The sequence below is a fragment of the Notolabrus celidotus genome, chromosome 22 (assembly GCF_009762535.1).
Source record: "Notolabrus celidotus isolate fNotCel1 chromosome 22, fNotCel1.pri, whole genome shotgun sequence".
Lineage (NCBI taxonomy): Eukaryota > Metazoa > Chordata > Actinopteri > Labriformes > Labridae > Notolabrus > Notolabrus celidotus.
Window position 1 is genome coordinate 4,735,200 of NC_048293.1, and position 23,609 is coordinate 4,758,808.

The following is a 23,609-nucleotide window of genomic DNA, read 5'->3' on the forward strand; positions in this document are numbered from 1 at the left end:
TCCCCACCAATGTCAAAATTAAAACTACGCCCTTGGGTATAAGGTTCAGGTATTTCAACAGTTAACATACAAATAGTGTATAAATACATTTATTGCATTTCCACCTCTTCTACTCCAGGAATATAGAATGTGCATTGACCAGAAATGAGCTGTGAACCTTAGATCTAGTCCGCCTGTCACTCTCCTGAAGCCCCCGCCCCGCCTGCCTGTTAACGGGAACTCCCCCTAAGTTCCCTGGTTCTCCTCTCTCTGCTCATTCTCTCCATGAGCTGTCACACACACACATATTCCCACACACACACACACATACAGAGAGACGCGTCCTCACACACGGAGTCGCTGCATGTTGGAGCAAACGCCTGTACTCTCTCTGCTGTTCCCCGGTTACCGAAAAAAGCGCTTGTTTGATTTCGCAGTCTGCGGCGAGCCACGTCGTGACAGAGTTTGGACACGGAGAAGGAGGAGCAGTGAAGGGGGGAGAGAAAAAGGTAAGAGATGGTGACAAAATGAGTGTTTTCTCCTCTCTCTGTTTGGAAACTTTACCGTGTGTGTTGAACGTTTTGGTGCGCTGTCGGGTTACCGCCTGTACCGTCAGCCGCAGTGTTTTTGATCACCGGGGCGTGTTTATGGAAGTATTTCTCTTTACGCGCGCGTCATATATGTTTGTGTGCACGTCGTGCCCCCCTGCACATTAGAGGGGGATCCTCCTGTTGTGTCACAGGAAGTTTGGAGATTGGACGCGCAGATTGTTGAGGATCACCGAAAGGGGCAACCTGCTAACTGCATAAAGCAGCCAAATCTCGTGTGAGGGAAGTCTCAGTTTTCCTTTGCAAGAGGACTGTTTCAGGAACAACTCAGGTAACTTCTTTCTACCGGGGAAACTCATGCAGAACTCTGGAACTAGTGCTATTGTTTCACATTTGATAGTTTTTGTTCAGGTTTGAGATAAAGGTTGAAATATGCTGAATTATTCCAATTTATTTACTTTTTTTTTCTGATCTTAACCCTCCTGTTATGTTCGATTCTCAGGAAGAGCAATAATGTTCCTGGGTATTTAATTATCCAAAAAAGTCAGAACCCCCCAAAAATCCCAATAAACATGTTTTTAATCTCATTATTAACTCCATAATTAACCATTTAAATCAACATTTGGTGCAATAGTGTTCTTTAATCCTCACAGATCATACTTCAATGAGGATATCTCACTCGTTTTTAATAAACATTCTTGTTAAAACTTGTTTAAATGTACACTGGAAAGACCTTAATATAAATACAACAGTTTGACATGACAGACAATTTGTTTTATTTTATTTTGAATTTTGAATTATTTTTTTTTAATGAAGTGATGTTGATAAATGAACAGAGACACCTCTTCTGTCACATGCTGCCCAGATTTTTAGGCTGTCTTTAGCTGGCAGAGAAAGCATATATTGCCTAAAATGTAAAATTAACCATTTTGATTTTGTGTTGATTTCACATATTAAGCCAAGCAAAGACGTTTCATACTGAAAAAAATACTTAATTTTATTTTTACCTTTAAAAATGGTCAATTTGACCCACAACATAACAGGAGGGTTAAATACCAAAAAAAAAGAAAGCCTCACCTCTCTAAATGTAACCTTTCCCTTTGGGTGTTAACATTCTATGTGGAGGCTCTGAGTCACTTTTAAAGTGCATCTTTGGTGTAATTGTTAAACCAGAGATGTATTATTAAGCCTGAGAGCCCAATATTTCACTCTGAAGCACACTTTAGTGGCTATATTTAATTTATCTCGAGGCAAATGATGCTCTAATAACGTTTAATGGCACAATAAAATCCCTGAGAATAAAAAAAAAAGCACATCCAAGGTGTGTCCAGGGTGCAGTAACACGTGTGGTCTTGGTAGTTTGTCACTGCTTTGTGATTTCCTTGTATGCAAGTGTGTGTATGTGTCCTTCAACACTCCCATCAATTGTTTGTTTCAGTGTGTGTGAGTGTGTGCATAAATATGTGTGTGTGCCCGGGTGGTGATATCCTGTCAGATCCTGCAAGGTGGGGGTCAGTCACAGGGTCTCCCCTCTGGAATTCTCCTAGAATAGATGACACACACACACACACACACACACACACACACACACACACACACACACACACACGCACTTCAGACAGCTTAATGTCTTTTCTGTTACTGTGCATGGCTGCTGTGTCTTATTACCTTAAAATCCTCTTTATTTCTAAGCCCCATAAATAGATGGACTTTAACAACTGTGACCATTTTTGAAGTTGGTTTCTCTCTTTGATGCCAACAACAAAATAGTCTATTTCACATGCTGCTGTTTCATCATAAGGTTTCACTGCCCCTTCTCTTGTTTTGATATATTTCTCTGTGCATCATTATTTTTTTACATCTCACCTCAACCTTGAGATGGAAATTCCTCTTTGTAGATTAGCTTTATTGTTGTCAGTTTATAAAACTAACACAAAGGGTTTCACCTGAATGTGTTAAGTTATGCCTCACTCACTTGCAAATCATGAAAAATGGCAGCCTGGCCCAACACATCCAGATTTGGCGCTCCATTTACCTGTTCAGAGTGAATTTTTGATGCTGTTGTTTTGATGTGGTGCAAATGTCAGTTGACATATTATTAAAAAGAGGATAAAAGTCCACTTGAGTTGTCTGTTGGTAGCAATGGATGGATCAAAACAAACTTTCATCCAGCAAACGTGATGGGATAATTCATAAATGCTGAGTACTTTAAAGCCTCTGTGAGAGTCTCTCCTGAGTGCAATTTCATCTTTCTATCTTTCTCTCTTTCAACTGTCAGTTGTATCACTCACTGTGATTCTCGAGGCTCTTAGATACTGCCATTTCAAGGCGGGATATTTCCACCCTTGTTACGCCTCCTCTGCTGATAATCTCTTGGAGGTAACAGAGGCAGAAAGAGGGGAAGAAGGTGGCGATGTATAGAGTATTGGGGCCGTGTGTGTATGTGGTGCGCCCGCTTTGTGTTTACCAACCGTGCCTTCCACGCTTTGTCAACGCTGTAATACGATGTGAAATGACACATAAGGACACCAATATCAAGCCGTTTTGGGGTGCAGTGTGTACATGTAAATACAAAGGCGTAGTGATGGTAGAACCCTGTTCTGTTGCTGTTGCAGAATTGCACTGTGCAACAAAGGTTGTTTCGGCAGCTAAAATTTTTTGCTCACCTAGTGGGTGTAGTTACAATCATTGAAAATAAACATTTAGAAATGATCAGTCTTGTCGATACTGGTCTTGTTAGCTTTTGTGGGTAATTTAGAGGCATGAGTATTGACATCAGTCTTTTTCATAATCAACGAAAAACTCCTTTTTGGACCTTTGAGCAGCATAACCTTATGTAACATCTGTATGTTAGGTATGTTATTTATTACAGGAGTTACTTCAACTCAAAAATTATAACCGGCCCATCAAATGAGTAGTTTTGGGGCCTAAAAAACCCCACAATGGGGCTGCTAAAGTAAGACATTATATTCTGGATAATCAGCTGGAGCTAAATAGTATACGGGATGTAAACCCGTGCAAGTCTTACAGTTTTATAAAGATACATACACAAAAGGTCAGATGGACACAGTAAGACAGGTTTCTTGCAACACCACAGACCCTGGTCAAGATGTCTAGTTCAAGGACCCTCTGGTAGTATTTTAAAGCCTTGGACTTGACGTATAGTCTTTGTCCTAGTCTATTCTTCTTCTCCTTCTGCAGACAGTGAGGAGTGACAAGAACGAGTCACAGAGAATACTTTAGAAAAACAACAAACCCGTGCTCTCTCGCTGCTCCCCAGCCTGTGTCTGTAAGATGATGGATGCTTGAAAATGTCAGTGTGTGTTTGCGTGTGTGTGTGTGTGTGTGTGTGTGTTGGAGAGAGAAGGAGTGAGAGGATCTCGTCTGCTGTAACTCGAGCTGGGCTGGACACACTGACTCTTGGAAGGCCACAAAGACTGCTCTGCATGAACTGTGGGGAATGTGGAAGTTTGTGTGTGTGTGTCTGTCTGCGTGTGTGTGTATTAAAGGAAAGAGATGCAGCATAAACATCCTCATACCATCTATAGACTTTTTTTTTACTGAAGCTATTTGTAGGTTTAACAGATTAACTTTGATGAATTAATCAACAACAATTATGAAAAACAGTGGCTGTTTAAATCATTCATTAAGTCAAAAATACACAACAGCCTCAGGCTCCAGCTTCTCAAATATTCTGAAGATTTGCAGCTCACACAAGTTTGTATCATTATGAATTCTAGCAATGTATTTATTGTCTGTTTTTCTCTTTCCTAATGCAAATTCTCATATCTAAACCTTGAGTACATTTCTATCTAATGCTTATTTTTATTACCCATTAATCTGCTCCTTGTTTTTCTTGATTCGTTTATTTATTGTTTGGACTATTTAATATCACAATACAGTGAAAAATGCTCATAATTTACTACAACAGCTTTTTTGACAAAGTCTCAAACTTCACATTCAAATAAACCAGAAGAAGTAGATATTCCTCCAAATTTGATGTAATAATACTGACATCAAAGAATGAAAGCTTATAATTTCTGTTTCTAAGGATTAGTCAAGAAATTAAAGTAGATCAAGAAGTGTGTATTGTCTATATAAATGATGTCCCGAAGCAGCTAATTTCCTCGTAGTGATATAATACAGCCAAATTGAGCACCATTAAAAAAAAAAAAAAAAAAAAAAAAGTATATTTTTGGGCATTTTTGCCTTTAATGGACAGGACAGCTGAAGAGAGACAGGAAGTGTGGGGAGCCTAGAGGGGGGTGGAAATGCAGTAAATAGTCGAGGCTGGAATTGAACCTGCGACATCTGCGACGAAGGCTATAGCTTCTGTATATTGGGTATACACTTAAACCGCAAGGCCAACAGCGCCCCGAGCACCATTTATTAACAGGGTTAAAAATGGGATCACAGAGGCTGCGGGTAAACAATGTCAAATTAGACTGCAAGTGTGGCTACCACCAGCAGAGCTAGCCCCACCATTTGGTTCTCCTTACAGTTTAACGTCCACTTTCCTATGCTGGTTATATATCACTCTGTTCAAGTGGTTATATGCCACAACATCATCTCCATTTTCTCAATCAAAATACTGCCAAACCATGCCAAGCTACAATATGCCATCTGTGCTTGTTTACATCTGGGTAGTAGAACATTGTAGCATTATAGTAGTAGCTATAAAACTGTAGCTACAGCCGAAGTCAGTGGCGAGTGGCTTAACTACATCTTTGAGTGGCAATTTGGGCCTAATGATAAGAACATAGATCATTTGCATAAGGGCTTTGTAATTGTGGTGCTGATTAGGGTGACAACGTTTAATTGTATTGTCGACGAAAGGCGCACATCCCTATATAACTGATCTTCTCTTTGTGTAGGTTAGCTTTGGGTAAGCTTTGAGTCACTCTTAAAGTGACAGTTGCCACAACAAAAGTTGAACAAAACAAAACAGAGGATAAACAAAAGGATAACCTTGGAGCTCAAAATTCACTGTATAACTTGTTGAAGGGAAATGAAAGTTATGAGGAGAGCTACAAAGTTTTTGTCTGAATATGGATCAGTCATCTGGCAGATTAATCAGTTCTGAAACTTGCTGTGAGTTGCAGATCTAAATGGAAGACCTTTGGAGTTGGTGAATATGTGATTGTCATTTTCATATTTCATTTTCTGACATTTCAGAACCAACCTGGTAAACAGATCTGAAAAACAGCAGGGGAATTAACTGGTCTTGAATAAATCATCTCTCAAATCAGCACCTTTTAAAGAAACGGTATCTTTCCTTTTGGATATACAGATGTCGAAAAATGCTTTACTGCTGTGACACATGATCTTATTCTAGCTTGAGGCCACACATTTACTCCCTGTGTAAACTCATCCAAGAGCCTCAACCCACAAGGGGAAAATTAGTAAATTCACACTTAAGGAGAGCGAGCCAGACTGCACAGTGTCATCCTCCCTCCTGCAGAGATCAGCGGTGGTTGTGGTTTTCATCTTTTATCAAAACATCTCAGTGCTTATCGTCATCACTGAGCCACAGCTGTCATTCTTCATACCAGATTTATCATTCTAAATCAACAGATGCTGCCTTTTCAGCTCATTAAATATTTGTCAAAGCACCACTAGCATCAGTTTAACGCATTTAAATGAAATCATTGTAATAACTTCCTCATTTCACACTGCCGCTCTTCTCATCGCAGATTCAATTTCTCTGTCTTTGTCTCCCTTTCTTACATCTTCACTTTGCGTAGGAGGTTGTTTTCTGTGTTTTTTAACTTCCAGATAAGTTGACTGATCAGCTTCTTGATCTGTCTTGGATGGATGGTTTGTGGGTGGACTGGTGGGCGATGGAGTCTGTGTCCATGTTGGAAGCTGTTTTTATTCGAGCAATGGTTTCTCTCGGTTCCTCACAGATGTGCGCCTTTTCACAGGTGCTTGTTGTTTCCAAGCATTGTGTGTACAACTTTGTAGATGTGTGTGTGCGTGTGTTATTAATCTGGGTTTTATCCATTTCTCACATAGGTGAAGCAGGACAGTGAGTGCCTGGCAACAATATCCCATTGGATCATGTAGGGAGTGTCCTGATGTAATGGAGTAATGACTGTGTGGTTGTAGAGATTTAGTGCAGACAGATGTAGGCTGGATCAGTGGGCTGAGTCACAGAATGCAGACTCATGACACCCTGTTTCACTTTTAAACCTGTATGTGTCATGTCTGGCTACTACCTGATCAGCTTTTAAAGGAACATAGTTAGAGCTGCAGCCAGTAATTTACTTATTGATTAGTTGATCTGGGTTATTTGGATGCATATTTTTACCTGTTGTATGATGTTCATGGAGCAAATCATCAGTGAGGTATAACCACTATTGATAGTCATTACATGTTTTCTTCACGAGGACAGTAAGATGGATCCATCTCTCATTTTCTTCTCAGGGTTCCTCCCTTTTTTCTCCTGTCAAAGGTCTTTGGTCTGACATGGCTTAACTAGACTCACCTTGGAGCAGGCTGGAGCAGGTTTTTTTGTTCAGGTGAAGTTTGTTATTATCCAGTATATAAAAGTACACTGCATCCGTTTTGTTCTGCAGCAGCAAGGTGCAGCCTGTGGTGATCTTTGTGAGTTCATCAAAATAATAAGTGTGTCCCCACCCATTTGAGACCTGATCTGGGAAAAGCTTTCTCCTTGATTCTGAAAAAAAAAAACAACTTGAAAATTAAATCTGGGCAACAAATTTGAAACAGCAGGCCTGTGTTGCAAAGAAGCATGTCGTTTCCTAAGAACTGGGGGTTTACCAGATTTGCAGGGTGTATTCTCTTGACTTGCGACCAAGAAATGTTATTTCGATATCAGTGAAAATAAAGATGTGATTGCTCACTACATGTGGGAGTTTTTGTTTTGCACTTTTGGTTTTTGGCCCACACTGGAATACTACTTCCTCTTAAATCTGGACCATACTGCACTTTAAAGTTATCCCTTGCAAGTTGTTTCAGATACTTACTTTAAAGCTCCTGTGCTGAGTTTTTCAGTTGTTGTGAAACAGACTGAAATTAATACCAGTGCCTCTTTATGATCTACAAAAACAATTGCAACCAAAATCCTAAAGATTGACTTCTTTCATATGATTATTTTCAATGCCTGAAACTGCTGCTGCAGGTTAGGTGTCTTACAAAGTAATTTAAGGCACAATGCAGAAACAATACATATATATATTTAACATTTAACATCCTTATGAAAGATTCTCGATCATGGAGAAGTTTAAAATTTAAAGCTCCTATGAGGAATTTTAAGCTGCTTATGCAATAGACAGAAATCAGTATTGATACCATATTATGACCTAAAAGAGTAAACAAAGCTATCAGTGTAAAGATTGACTATTTCTATGGAGTTATTTCATTGTATTAAACTACTGGTAGGGGGTAGGTGCCAGACAAAGTTTAGAATACACAACCCTCAAACAGCCTTTTTACATTCTTGTAAAATAAGAAAGTAGGATGTTTTTTTTCCAATATGTACAGGACGAAATAAACAAAGAGATTAGAGGTACAGATTTGTCCACAGGGGGCGCCAAAATCAGCACAAACCCAAAGTCCCTCACAGGAGCTTTAAAGAGATTTTTTTTTGTTAAATACCATTTACACATGCACAGGACAAAATCAGCAAACAGATAAGAGGCTGTACTTTGGCCACAGGGGATGTCAAAATCAACACAATCCAAAAGTTCTTCACAGGAGCTTTTCATTGTAAGAACATAAATGTTGAAAATTAGGACAGGTCCGCACCCTTACTCGGAGCTATTGGGAATTTATTAGATCAAAATGTTTCAACCTGTTGGTTTTTTTTAGGTAATAGCCTTTTGAAATCCTATTGGCATGTAAGTAAGTAAGTGTACAGGCCTGTCCTACTTTACAGCTTGATGTTTTGATTGCCCTGCAACTGCGTGATGTGCTTATAACTATCCACCGTTTTTAAAAGAACATGAATGTTGCCAATTAGGGTTTTGTGCCAGAGCTAGTTTAAGGAAATGCTTCCCAGCTCCTTGGAAAAGCAGTGCTACCGAGGCTGGATGAACCTCTTTTTTTCATCTGTTTTTACCTGTACCTGTTTTCATTGACCACAACCTATTGAAACTGTATCATAATACGTCATGTAACATCAATGGTAAGCAACCTTATATTCACAGTAATCTATTCAACAGAGTAAAAACAGAATAAAAACACTCAGTTACATAAAGTGAAAAGATATTATCAATCTGTGAATGAGACACTGGCACAGACATGCAAGGTGATCCACAAAAAGAGTGCACTCATTAAAAAGAGTTATATAACAGCAGAGAAACAGAGGTGGAAACTGTGTCTGAGCTAAAATGGACAGAAACACACCTCCTTGGTTAAGTCAGGACAACTCCCTGATTCTGTGTTTAACCCTCTGTCAGACACACGTTTTCCAAAACACACAGAGACATGCAGAAGAAGAAAAGGCAGAATCCAGCAAGATACAGATTTTAATTATGCTTCATTTTTGGATTATTTTCAGGTGCGATTATGACTTACATCATCCCCACACCCTCACTTTGAGCGTGTGTTTGTGTCTGGCTGGTTGTCTAGATTTGTAAGTGTGTGTGTGTTCTTTTTTGGGTGTGGTGTGTCTGTAATCAAGCCAGCGTTAGACTGTATACCAAGCTACCGAGTGCTGCAGGACTTCTCACATTTAAGCTTTCTAATTGATTCAGAGTGTGATTTATGAAGCTCGGCACCCGCATGTGCCAGCCTGCCTTTGAGTTGTGCAACACCCGAACACATGCACACACACACTTGCGTGCACACATGTACACAGAAGCTCTGAGTTACTCATCACTGCAGCACAAGGCACCATTGTACTTAGCGTGTTCATGGTACTTTTTCTGACACAGTCATTCACATTTCCCAGCAGCATATGTGTGTGTGTGTCAAGTGTGTTTGTGTGTGTGGGTGGTCGTCTCATATTCCATGCAACAGGGCTGGCTGCTAAAAATGAAGACGTGACAGGGAAAGTGTGAGTGTGATAGTGAGAAGTGGGTGTGTGTGTGTGTTTGGAAGAGGGCACACAGGGAGCTGTGCCTCAGTGAGCCGACACGGGAACTCTTGCGTTTTATTTTTTAAAGAGGAATTTGTCAAAGTTAGAACAATTTAGTTTGTTTTTTGTGTGACACAGACATAGAGACAGGGAGTGGTAGAGACACACAGGAGCTGCTCCACAGGTAACAAGCAGTTCACCTGTTGTTTTTGTGTGTTGTGGTTTGTGGCGAACCATTCAGAGTGTTACCATTACAGGAGAAAAGGTTACTTTAGGTTGACTGCTTGTCAGTTATTGTGGTAGCCTAGGGCTGTCTCGAAGTAGCTGTTATGAGGGATGTGGGAGGAAGAGCTGTCATTAAAATAGCTTTTCATTAATATCAATCTAACAGGTACTTCAATATCCTGAACAGTGTAAGAAGCAGTAATTAGTCACTAGATTTATCTCTTGAGGATAGGGTTTTCTTTCTTTAACAACATCTGAAGTTTACACAAGATTAAAGAAGAATTAAACTTTTATTCAATGTCGATTTCATGTCTGCATTTGTGGCCTCTGCCTGGATAAGTTCCTGATAACAGTGAGCTAACAAAAGACATGCTAAAGTTAGCGATGTGCGTGTTTAGCTAGTTGTTCATATTTTTATAACTGGAGGCCCAAAACACCAGTTATGAGTTCTGTCCAAGCTGTAGCAAGACCACCTGCCACTAGCTGGGACCGTTGATCCCCTTAAAAGCTACTATCCCAATGCTCTAATGCTCTACGACCTGTATGTAAACAAGCATGGATGACAGATGACATCTCATTGGATGGCACAGTTTGGCAGTATTTTGATTGAGAAGATGCTGATAGTTGTTTGTAGGCTGTCTGGTTAAACTGGCATGTAAACACACATTTGGTGAAATGTGTAATTAGCACAGGCAAGGGGATGTTAACCATAGATTGTATAAAATATGGATGTAGTATCTGTGACGTCACCCATCTGTTCCTGAGCGCTGTTTTGAAGCCAATCGACAGCGGCAACCATATTGGAAATGCGGAACTCAACCAGGCAGAGTGTGACGTAAAGAGGCGGAGTTTGAGCCTCTTAGCCAACAGCTATGTGTTCCCTTCCGGGAGTCAAATCAGTCATGTCCTTATTTGGGCAAAAACTCGTAATCTTAATATCTCCTGAACCATTGCATTAGAAAAAAAAATTCACCCCCCGTACAGTGTGTGCTGATAGAGAAATTAGCTATGTAGAGCCAAGCTGTTTTTTGAACCAGGCTGTAAACATGTTTATTTCTGCTGCAAAGATCGTCTTTTTTGAATTGGTGTGTATGTGGATTCCGGTGTTTCTGCAGCCAGCCTCAATTGGATTCTCAATGAATTGCAGTTTATAACACTTGCGCATGGGCTTCATAGTTTGAGACCAGAGGTTGCCGCTTGGTGTTAACCTGCAATCAGGACTTAAGGCTGATGGAATTAGCTCTGCTAGTGTTAGGCACACTCGGCAAACCCCTTTGACTTTGTTTAACCACAGACCCTGTGACGCTATGTTAAATATTAGTACTCATTTGTGACCGTTCTCAGAGTAGTTTCCTACCTTTTAGACTCATCGGTTAGTTGAATTCAAATTTTAACATTTAAATAACAAGAAATTCGAACATCTGTAGCTAAAATCTGGGAATGATAGAAGCATAAGCTGGGAGATAATAAGAACTAGGGCTGTCAAAATTGCTCCAAAATGACAATCGAATATTCGCTCTAAAAAAACCCATAGGTTCGAACCATTCGAATATCTATATTAGTGCATTATGTCAATAACAGGTGGACAAACTAATACAAGGAGATTTCAGATTTAACATGGCTAAAACATACCTACACATTACAAAACAAGTAAATGACCTAATGGTCTATACCGTAACACTTTTAAGACTGTAGACATCTCGCTCGCTCGCCCCCCTCCCCTCTCTGTGCGTAATGCGCTGAGTGAGTACTGAACAAGACTTGTGCGAGCAATTAAAGGTCCCGACTCTTGTCCCTAATATAGGCAGGCTTCATTCAGTGATTGAAGCAAATATTATTAACATTAACTGAAGTTAAAGTTAAAAACGTAAAAGTAGTCCACTTACATTCTTGGCGCTTGTATAAAAAAAGAGGAAAAACTGCATTTTATCCCAGGGTCACTGATTGTCTGGCTCTTTTAGTCCACTGTCAATGCAGGGTCTTAGGCCGGACAGGTTATTTGCCAAAAACACAAGACAGTCCACATGTGAAGAAGACAGTCCACATGTGAAGAAGACAGTTCACATGTGAAGAAGACAGTTCACATGTGAAGAGGCCCGATCTCTTTGTATTCACTATATTCCCATAGTGAGGATCCGGGGACGGAAAGATTTCTCTCTGCCGTCTGCTTCACGCTGTGCATGTGTGACTCCTGTGACCTGTCCCTGACCCATCATGCAGTGCGCCCACTCGCAAAGCAGCCGCTGATGTGTTTTTTTTCCACAGTCGAATACTAATTTTCACAATCGAATCTCCGTTTTTTTTAATAATATTTGAATATATATTTGAATTTAGAATATTCGTTGACAGCCCTAATAAGAACGTTTTAATTTAAGCTTTCATAGGTTAAAGAAAGAAGCAAAATTACTGACAGTGATTTGTTAAAACTAGGACAGGAAAAAAGCAAGACCATAAAATATGAGAAGTCTTTTTTTATTTCTGTAGGATTATATAGAGACTGACCTTTTGTGGGATGTTAAAGAGTAGGAAAAAGGTTGCAATCTAAAACAAAACTTGAACAGGATTGCCAGCTATTGATTATTCCCTGTATATTAAAAATACATTTTAAAAACACATGAATTGATGGAGGTTTAATATCCAGAAACAGACAGCCTAATGGAATGCACCCCTCAGGATTTGCAGTAAACAAGCTCATAGACTCAACCGGAACTTGATCTTTTCAAGTGAAAACAGTCAAATCGAAAGTGAACATACCAGAAATGATGGATGTGATCCCTCGTTTTTCTCGTAAACTGATGCTGGCTCAAGTACAGCAAGTACAGTAGGTCAAAGTTTCACCAGGATGTTTTCAACAGACAATTTTGGTCATCATCAGGGTTCACTTTCACTTTCTGGTCCACATAAATTTGGCTGAACCCTAGTGATCATCTGTTGGTCTTCTATAAAAGGTGACACTATAAAAGACAAGGGTAATATGTAACTTGTTCTTTGTCATATGTTTTTAGATGAGCTGTACATTATAGAGCTTAGAGGTTATTATGTTGTCTACGTGCACATCCAATTATGGGCTTTAACAAACAAATAAACAGAAACAATGAATGTGCATGTTGTTGTCAAAATAAAACCCAAACACACAGAGGAGTCCCAAAGCACAAGTGTCAGGAATCGAACACAGCCTACAAAGGGATGATTCATCCACGAGTGTGTGGGAGGTGGACTGTGTCCCATGGCCTCTTCTAACCACCTTTAACAACCAAAGGATCCACCCTGGGAAAAAAAGGAGGAGGGGGGAGATTAGTGTGACAGGGATGAGGACCTGGACATTTTGATTCACAGATCTCCCATCATCCTCTGCTTCTCATTGACTGGCTCCATTGTGGCTGCTGTTGGAGCGTCGTGATTGGTCGGTTGGGTCTGAATGTCACTGGAACTTGTCTGTAGACTCTGGAATTTGTGTGTGTGTGTTTGTGTGCGATGAGTTAATAGCTATCCATTGAGTGGTTGATTGTGTTCTGTTGTCCACAGTGGCTCTCTTTGTCCCAACTCGACACGCACACACACATACGCACACACACATATACACAGACATACACACACCCATGAATCTGAAGCAGGCATTCCTCCAGTGGCAGCACACTTGCCAAGCGAGGAAAGAAAGAGAGGGAAAGAAAATACTAACTAGCTAACAGTACCATTCATAGTCATGGCACTGTGGTTCTTCCTGGCTCTGGTTCGAGACATGAATGAGTCTGAGGCTAAAAATATTTTATAGCTGCTTTTTATGCTCCCATTACTCTCCCGCTCTTTTCATTATGTCTCTGTTCTGGGTTTTTTTCTCTCACGGTGAAGCAGATGAAGCCTGTGCTGCATTAAAATGCTTTTAATAGCATTTCTTTTTAGTTTATGGAGTCAGCCTGTGGTTGGAGTTTCTCAAGGTGTAAATGTGTAAGAAACCCCCTTAGTTATAAAGAAAAAAGACTTGAAAACAAACGGAGAGATTAGAAACCTGGAAGAGTCTTACAAATACTGATACCAGCCTATGCACTGATTTAATACTGTCATTACTAGCCCTTAAAAACTTTTCCTAAGTTATATTTTGTTGCTTTTTTTGCCTTTATTTGATGGGACAGCCGAAGAGAGACAGGAAATGTGGGGAGTAGAGAGTGGAGGAAGACATGCAGGAAATGATTGAGGCCGGGAGTCAAACCTGCGACCGCTGTGATGAGGACCAAAGCCTCTGTACATGGAGTGCATGCTTAAAACACTAGGCCAATGACGCACCAAGAACATTTTAACTTTTCTGACAGTTATTTTTTTTTTTCATTCAGTCCCTTAACTTACAATGTAAAGGAAGTACCGTATGTGTCCTGTCAAAATAAAAGCCTTTTTTTTGGCAAGTAATTTAAGCAACAGAAGTGTGATACATTTAAAGCTGGGGTTGGCAGTCTCGGAAAACTAGCATGAATTTGAATGTAGCATTTCCTCAGGACTCCATCTAACCCCTCCCCTCCTCCCTCAGAGCTCCTCCAAAACGACGCCCCCCCCCGCTCACATGCACGAGCGCCGCTGACTTGCGACCATATGATGATGACTGATTCAAAACCGGTCCTCACCAAAACATTCTCATAGTGAAAGTTAAAAACACAAACAAACATGGCTGCTGTTAGCACTCACAACTGTCATGCTAGCATTATCCAGTTGTACCAGTGACACGATATCAGGAGAAAAGTTATAATACATATAAAACTGTAACAGTTCTACTGTTTGTTAAACGTGTTCAGTGTAGATGCTCTTAATTCCTACAGTGTTGACGGTCAGTGAATGCATCAGGAGAGGTGTAGAGTGTGTGTGCGGGAGAGAGGAGACACAAGAGGAGAAGTTCTTCATTCATTCAAACATTGATTGTTGTTTTGTTGGTTGGCGTGATCATGGCCGACAGTGACCGATTATTTAAACTCAAGGTGTTCACGAATCGGCTCATCATCCCTACAGCATCCGGACGGACGCTGCAATACATCTACATTTCTGTAGGACTTAGAAAATGTCATTCATTCTTCTGCTTGTCAGAGCCCCGTGGTAAGAGCTTTTTAGACTCTGATCCGGACTACAGTCCTGAGCAAAGCCCCTCATCGGGTCAGAGGGGACAGGCCCGAGGTCGAGCGAGAGGGGCAGTAAATAGAGTCTGGGGAAGCAGAGGCAGGAGACGGGGACTCAGAGTGCACGCCGGGGAAAAGTACACGCAGGAGGCGGGCAGAACAGCAGGACGGGATTTGAATGGTTTAAAATTTTGGCACCCAAAAAGGCTGATTGGTTGGTGTTTTCTCAGGTTTACTCCGGCTGTAGATAGCAGCTTTTCTTCGTTCTTATTTAAGAACACATTATGTATTGATTACCATCAGGACATAAAGATCATTTTAACCAGTATAACAAAAAATGTATCTAAATCTGATTACCAACCCCAGCTTTAAAATGTTAAATAAAAGCATCACAACTAAGAATTTTAAGACACTCTTTTCTAAAGCTTCACATTGACAGGGTTATCTACAGCCAAAGACACCACTACCTGATACAGCATCAGTGGTATTGGAGGCTAATATTGGCATTGGAACAACTTCACTTTCTGGTATTGGATTGTTTCAGGTATGGTAATAAGGAGAGGTGTCAAGTGACAAAGTAAAAATACTTTGTTACCTTACTGAAGTAGAAATTTTGGATATCTATACATTACTAGAGTAATTATTTTTCAGCCAACTTTTTACTTCTACTCCTTACATTTTCACGCAATTATATGTACTTTCTACTCCTTACATTTTAAAAATAGCTTTTTTTACTCCTGTTTCACTTCGGCTTGTTTTCATTCCGGCTTGTCATCGTAAAAAAAAAAAAAGACATTCATGTACATTGACATTCCAATAAAGGCTGTTGATAACATGCCTGTGAAGTTTGACTTTTTGCACCATTACAGTACTTCAGTCAGACAACAACCCCCCAGGTGCAGGTGGATGCTGGGGAGGGAAATTCAGCAATAGGCATGCAGCAGCAGAGGCGTTGACAGGCAGAGGGAGACATGGGAGATTTTCCCAGTTTAGATAGACCGCCAATTTGAGAGGCAGAGGGAGGGATTGGATGATGGTTATGAAAGTGGGACATGTGACGTGTACAGCATTGCAGCTCGAGTTGTCTGCCTGAACTAGCTCACAGGCGTAGCTCCATTTGTAGGCAACTAGTCATCATATCTTCCGCTCCATGAAACACGTTAATGCTCAGTAGTGCACATATATGGCTCTTTAATGTATTTGCATTGTACTAAAATGCGTTCATTTTCAATGTGCATGAACGCGGCTGAAACAGGTGAAACCCAAATATTTCAACATTAACACATTAATATAACATTATAGTCATTATGGCCTTTAGAAACATGTTTTTTTGGGAGGTGGGGAAATGCACTATAGGCCCCTGTGGAGCAGTCTAAGCTTTTGTCCTTAATGACAGTTTTTTCCCCTTACATTACTTTTATACTTTAAGTAGTTTTGAAACCAGGACTTTTACTTCTACTTGAGTGAAAAGCTTGATCCGATAATTCAACTTCTACAGAAGTCTTTTTAAACCCTAGTATCTATACTTCTACTTATAATGTAATGAATGTGAATACTTTTGACACCTCTGGTAATGAGTATGACGATAAAGGATTGTAAATCTGAAAAAAGGGCAAAAGACACTTGCAAGAAAGGTCATGAGATGAACCCCAAACCTGTGATGTCATAAAGAGAGAGAGTCCTGGTTTACAACATCCTGAGCTGTATACCAGACAGGCGGGCTAAATGACAGAGGCCGAGGGCTGCTTTTTACTGGTCAGTGTGGGTAGACCATGCGTCTCGCTGCCTACCACAGATGGAGCGAGACGACGGGTTGAAAAGGGGAAAAAATGAAGGAATTGTGAGATAGAGATAGAGTGGAGAGGTGAGGGAAAAGCGGCAGCAAGAGGCCGAGAGTCATCCAGCCAACGCGTAGAGAGAGAGAGAGGGAAGTAGAAAGACAGACAAGTGGGTAAATTATACGATCCAACACCACGAATTAGCCCTACCACGGAAATACCTCCGGAGCAGCATGGGAAACACGCAGAGTGAGACTATTTTGGGGTTTCGCTCCTGTTTGTTATGCCAGCCAGCATCTCAGGGCACGGGAAAGGTTTTGCAGAGTTCCAAGTACATTAACATGTGAGGAAAGAGGAGAAGAAGAGGAGGAAAATGAGGGCAGCGGTGTCTCTCAGAGGGGGTAAGTGACCCCATTGCACCATTGTGCCTTCTCCTCTTGCCCCCCCCTCCTCTCACCCTTTAATCTAAATCCATTCAAGAGACTTTATTGGCCAGATAAGATTGTCCTGACACTGCCAAGGCTTAAGTGCATCTCTTCCTCGCTCCAGTTGGATGGAGGAGGAAGTAGGCTGGTGGCGAGAGAGGAATGACAGCCTTTATCTCGGTCAGTAAACACAAGCCCAGGGAGTTCCTGCATTGTTTACACTGTGACTTTAACTCTTAGAGGACACTGTAACACAATCACTCACACAGACACACACTGTATATTCGTGGACATACAGGCCTGCGGTGCAGCCACTTAAACAAGGTCAAACTATTGAGCTTGCACACATGCATGCAAACACACATAGACACACATGTACACGCACACCGACAGAAGCTGTGGTAGGACAAAGCAGCGGTGTGAGTTTCTGTGCATGTGCGGTGGATGTTGGCAGCAAGTGTACGGTGCACTGGTCAGAGCCCAGCACACTCAGGCTTCCTCCTGCCTGCCAGTCTGACCACTGGTGGTTTAGTGTGAGTGTGTGCATGTGTGTTGTTTGTGTGTGCCATAAACCAGAGATAATTCCACCCAAAACCCTCTTCGGATCCGCTCTCTGTATTTTTCTCTCATAGTCGCTCATTAAGTTCATTTTATGATACGTAGGAAGTATTCAACATGACATGCTGGCTTTTCTGTGTTTGCAAATCTGTGTGATTGCAGCTCTTTTAAAGGAATGCATTGCTAAAGGTTGTAGCCTCTTATTTGTGGAGCTGATGTTGTTTTATCACTGGTTCTTCCAAACACCACTCCCTCTTTAGACTCTTGAAAGATCACTCAATAATGAGCAGTAAATTGAGATTTCAGCACTTATCTTCATTATTTTGCACCATCCTTTAAAGTTATAGAGCTATGAAAAGCAGTTCTGCATTTTATCAAGGACCTGTGAAAAGCATACGTTTTGCATTTCAGACACTGAAATATAGTGCACTCAATATTTTTAACATAGAGTGCCCTTTATTCACCCTTTGCATTTTAATTTCAGACTGCTACTCTCTTCTGTACCCTCTAGTTTTTTTTCCCTTTGCAGTCTTCACCGCCTCATCTGTCAGTCCCATCATTATCTGTCCTCTGCTCAACCAAGTGACCCTAATCCAAATTATCTCCACACAAGCTTGTAGCAACTTGGGCTTGACTGATCATGCCTTTTATTCAGCATATTTTGGCTTTTAACCCCACTTTCTATCTCTTTCTGCTTTAAAAGGCTGACTACAGTGGAAGTAACGGAGAGTAAGATGTGGGCAAAGCCTGTCAGAAAAGCCTTTATTAATAAAGCCTAGAATGGAATATCGGCCAGCATGTTCGTCAAAGCATCAAACTGATAACATCATTTTCAGCCCGCGTTCTCATATATTAGTCTCCATAACATTAGACTGTTTTCTCAGTAAATATACATGTAAATATACAATGCAACAATTCTCCAAGCAGAATTCCATATTTCTATTTTTTGTATTATTTAACTAGTATTTTTTTAATGTAAAAACTACCTCTGCCACTCACCACTGCACTATTATCATATTATTTTAGCCTGTACATATTAGTCATGCCTATTTGTTGTTCTTTTGTATTTATAGCTGATGTTATTGTTATTATTTTTTAATTTTTTAATTTGTATGTCTTATTCTTATGCCTTGTACAAAGAGAGCACAGTTTACCTAAGTCAAATTCCTTGTGTGTTCAAGCATACCTGGCCAATAAAGCTGATTCTGATTCTTCTGATTTATAATAGCATATATTCTTGCTACCACTACCAATGACTGTTTGTTTTACAGCAGGACAAATAACAGGTTTATCTATGAAATAACAAAAACAGTACCCTGCTAGCAAAGTGTTCCATTAGTCATAGTTAGCAAAATGTTGCAATAATTGTTTCTGTCCAATATTTAAAGGCTATATAACTCACAGTAAGAGGTCAGATAATATAAAAGGTAAACAAGAAGAAGAATAAAAAGCTAAATAAAGTAATTTGATGTCAGAATTCTGGGTTTCTGTTGTCACTAAGTCCTTCTCCTGACAGCTGAAGCTCTCTGGGTTCGTTGGCATTGGCTCACAGTTTACACACCGTCACCACCAGGTAAGGTAGGATCTCTCCTGCTCCCTCGTTAGCACAGAACTTTCTCCCCTCTCTTCTTCGGTACATTGGGTCTGCATCTGGAGTTCTTCCTCTGTAAACTCTGGTTCATAGAGGTATCCTCTTGTGTTCACAGTAAACGGCATGTCATCGTCGCTGTCAGAATCACTCATTTCTGCAGTTTGTGTTCCTAAAAGTGCAGGCAGATCCAAACAGCTGATCGGCGTGTATCCGTGCTCATGCAGTGGAAGAACACCGGTCTGCAGGAGTGCGTCCGAAAATAGTGCCAAAAGAAAGGGGGTTTCTGACGGCAAACTCAAGAGCATGCATTTGCACCGTGATGAGTGCCTGGACTATATTTTCTTAACTTTAGCCAAATAACATGAAAGAGGTGACCCTGTCTGCAGAGAATTGTAGCCTAGCTCGCCTGCCGGTCCTCTGTGAATTTTGTCATTAAAGGGGAAGAGCTCACGGAACTCATTGTGGCTAGCAGGAGCACTAGTGTAATGTAACTCATACGACCCCACTTAAAAAAAAACCTGAAATATCCCTTTAAGTCTAAAAAGTCCCAGCAGTCCCTCACCAGTCATGTGACTTTCCCTCACTTTGGTCACAGAAAAGATGGTTTTCTGTGCGTGTGTGGCATTTGTACAACACACCATCACTTCCTTTTGACTGTCAGCACTACTACATCCCAGTGGTTTCCATGGTTACAGACAGTGCTGTATCCCTGCTGTTAGACAGACGCACACAGACAGCAGACAGATCCGAGTAACTTCAACTGGTAGTTAGAGCCGAGTCGTGCTGAGAGCTGAGACCCCAGAAATCCTCAAACAAGAGGCCTTTCTTTCTCTTATCCTCGTCTTCCGCTGTCTTGGAGAGACATCAGAGACGTTTCCCTCGTCAGCGCTGATTCAAAGCAAAGCCACAATTTAGATCAAATCTCTCCAATCATGTACAGCATTTTTCCGACTTGAATTTAGAAATGATCTGGGTGATTAGTTGTGCGGTTTAGTCCCAACGTTACAAACCGTGAAGTGTCTTAACATTCTTTCAGTCGCACCAGTTGCTTCTCTTCTTGCTGTGTGGAGCCTTCAAATAAAACCCAACATGGCTTATATTTGGTCCTTTTTGGATACAAATAAGAAACATGCTTCACATTTGAGAACAGCAGAGGACAAAAACAGCTTCCAGTTTCCTTATACATGTATGTTTTTTCATCCAGGAAGCCTGTTTATTCACTTACGCCCAGCTGTTGGGAATGAAGAATCGTGGCATCTGTGTTTTTCTCAGAGATATTTGGAGAGTTTATGCAAACCTCCCTTGATAGCTTGATGGAAAATAATCTTCTCCCTTACCTTCTTTGAGCTGTTCTGCAGTTCTTGTAGCAGTTCAAAAATGTATACGGACTAATACAGGTGACTTTGCCTTTTTTTTTTTTACTCCGCCTTCAACTGTTGATGTTTTTCCACCTTTCCCTCCCTCATGCTCACTTTTCTTCTGTATCTCCTTTATCTGCCCTCTGATCTGTTCAGACAACCCTGACAATACTTTCTTCTCCGTATCTTCTTCCTCTGACTTCTCATCTGTCCAGGTACAGCACCCTCAGGGGGGAAACATCAGAGACATTAGAGTTTGTGTCTGATCCAAGCTGAATGACTGGATTCATGTGCGAGTGCAAAAAATGTGTGCACATACAACATCTGGAGGGCAAAAATTCCACTCATCTGCACTTTCTGCGTTATAATGCTCGAAAAAATATCTTCCTGCTGTCACTGTTAGTCTGCTAGAGCCTGTGGTGTGTGTGTGTGTGTGTGTACGTGTGTGTTTTTGTGTGTGTGTGTGTGCGCCAGTGCCCCATGCCTGGGCTAAGATGTGGTAGTTTGATATCATTGGCACTCTTTCATCAGTGAGGTGATTCTCCTGCTATGTGTTTGAACTGCAGTGAATCAAAGACAGCTTGTTGTAGGGCTGCAGCTGCGGCCACATCACCTGCACACCAAACCAACCTGCTTTTTCCTCTTCCCTCTTTCTTTTGAATATTTGCTATCTTTGTAGTTTTCTCTGCTTCGTTAGTTCGTTCGTTCTTCTTTTTCTTTTTTTTTGCCAAAGGTTTAGGCTGTGATGTCGGCTTCAGAAGCTCAATTTTTCTTTCATGTGTTATCAGCTACTGCTACACTCTCTGGAGTTCACACTTAAGACAGTCTGTCAGATATTATAGTTACATCTATGGTGAATAAAGGAGAGTTTAGTGACTACCTTTTTTTGTGCTTTTAGACGGTGTTTGCTTGCACAGTCACAGGAGGGGGGATAGTTACACAATGAAGGAGTCTTCTAACAAAGAAAAATGCATCTTTTGAGGTCACTACTTTATTGATCTGCTCTAGAATAGTCACTTAAAGCTCCTCTGATGAGTTTTCTGATGATGCCTCTTTATGACCTTTTAAAAGCAAAAGAGACCATCAACAAGACAATTGATTATTTCTATATGGCTATTGTACAGTGTCTGTAAACACAGCTGTGGGGTAGCTGGCAGACAAGGTGATTAACAGCACCCTGCCACATTAGCTGTTTCTTTTTTACATTTTCTACAACAAAGATCGACACTGAGTCATGCTGTACATTTGTTTTTCTCATATGAAGCAGGATAATAATCATACTCTGAAAACCCGACATACATATGATGTATGATATCCCTTTGTCCACAGAGGGCGCCAAAATCAACCCAAACAAAAAGTTACTCACAGGAGCTTTAAAAGATTTTACTTTTTTTTGCCTTAAATGGCATTTAAGGTTACATTTTTGGGGATGACAGTGTCTAGAGCTGGAAACCAGGAGAGAGAGTGGGAGAATGACATGCGGGCAAAGACTGTATAAATAATGGACGTAGTATCCGTGACGTCACACATCTGTTCCTGAGCGCTGTTTTGAAGCCAGTTGTCCGTGGGAACCATATTGGTAATGCTGAACTCCACCAAACTTAATGTGAGGTAAAGAGGCCGCAAATATCGTGTGTTTTGAATTGGTGTGTATGTGGTTTCCGGTGTTTCTGCAGCCAGCCTCAAATGGATGCTTGATGAATTGCAGTTTATAACACTTGCGCATTGGCTTCCTAATTTCTGACCGGAGGTTGCCGCTTGCATGGGGGACAGGGGTCACAGGGTGGAATCAAACCAGTGCCGCCCACCATATCGTCATGCAATTTAACCCTTAGGCCAAAACCAAGCTCATAAAATGGCTTTTAAAAGCTAGAAAACACCTAGTTTAATTTCACAACATTAAATTAGAGTAGCTGTTTATACTGAGAACTGATTAAATGTATATTTAGATTCTATTTTATGAAAGGTATCACATGGTCAGATGACGCTGTGGCACTGAAACCGTGACTTGATATCCTACTTTGACCTCTTGAATTTATCACAAAAAGTAACATTATGTTGATAATTACAAAGAAAGGGACGCAGCATTGTATCAGTTTAACATTGGCCTGCTGACAGACATCAGCCCATTGGCAATTGATGGGCCATGCACCAATCTCAGTATTGACAAATAGTGATGTTTCTCTATCACATTTTTAGAAACTTTTATCACATACATTCTGTGCAGTAAACCTCACTGCTGATTCAGAGGAGAGGTTCTGTATGTACTGATACTGACCTGCTGCTGGACATGTTCACCCTCCAGACTTTCACCCAGATTTGTATGCTTAATAACCTGAGAGTAAACCAGTTGTTCTTGATTATGCGTTTCATAGATATCTAGATGATCTTGATTAGCCTTGAAATGCTGGAATTTTATCTGCACTTGTTTTATTTGTGCATTTGAGGTTGACTTGGCTCTGCGCCGTGTTCTGTTCTGTCCTGCTCGTTTCTCTCCTCCAAACATTTTCCTTTCCTTCCCTTTTTGACCTTTTCCCATTTCACACACACATTTAGCCGTTAGTTCTCTTTTTCTTTCCCTTCATGTCTAGGGTACTAAGAGGGTGTGTGTCTTGATTTCTAAAGAGGATTTATGTTTTCCTGTTGCTCAATGAACTACAAATCTCCTGCCACACTCACATGCACAGTGACAACTCAAGAGGAAATGGAAAGGAAAAGCACTTTTTGTTTTTTACTACCTGTCCATGAGAGAAGGGTAAAACACCAGATGTACGGTAACGTAGAAAAGGGACACTGAGAGTAAAATGTTAACATTCCACATAATAAAAACAGTGGAATAATCTGTCCTTTATGATTGACCTAGATTAAAGACTGACTTTTAAAGCATTCATCTCACAAACATAGAAACAGGACCAGTTATATGTTGACTACACTGATGTGGCGTGTGTGTGCAATTATACTATAATTACACTTGTGCTAACGTTATGATTTAGCAGTGATCTTCTGCT

At 40.7% G+C, this 23,609-nt stretch overlaps 1 protein-coding gene across 2 annotated transcripts in view; it reads left to right on the forward strand.

The window, feature by feature from the left end:
* The window catches only part of LOC117806023 (serine/threonine-protein phosphatase 2A regulatory subunit B'' subunit alpha-like), a 122,548-nt gene that overhangs the window by 26,585 nt on the left and 72,354 nt on the right, over positions 1 to 23,609 (forward strand). The window contains exon 1 of one of the 2 annotated variants that reach the window (XM_034674683.1): positions 254 to 488. The exons of the other annotated variant lie outside the window; for it this stretch is intronic. The gene's annotated coding sequence lies outside the window, so the exon portion shown is untranslated. Of the gene's footprint in view, positions 1 to 253; positions 489 to 23,609 lie in introns of those variants that run through there. 2 annotated transcript variants of the gene reach the window in all.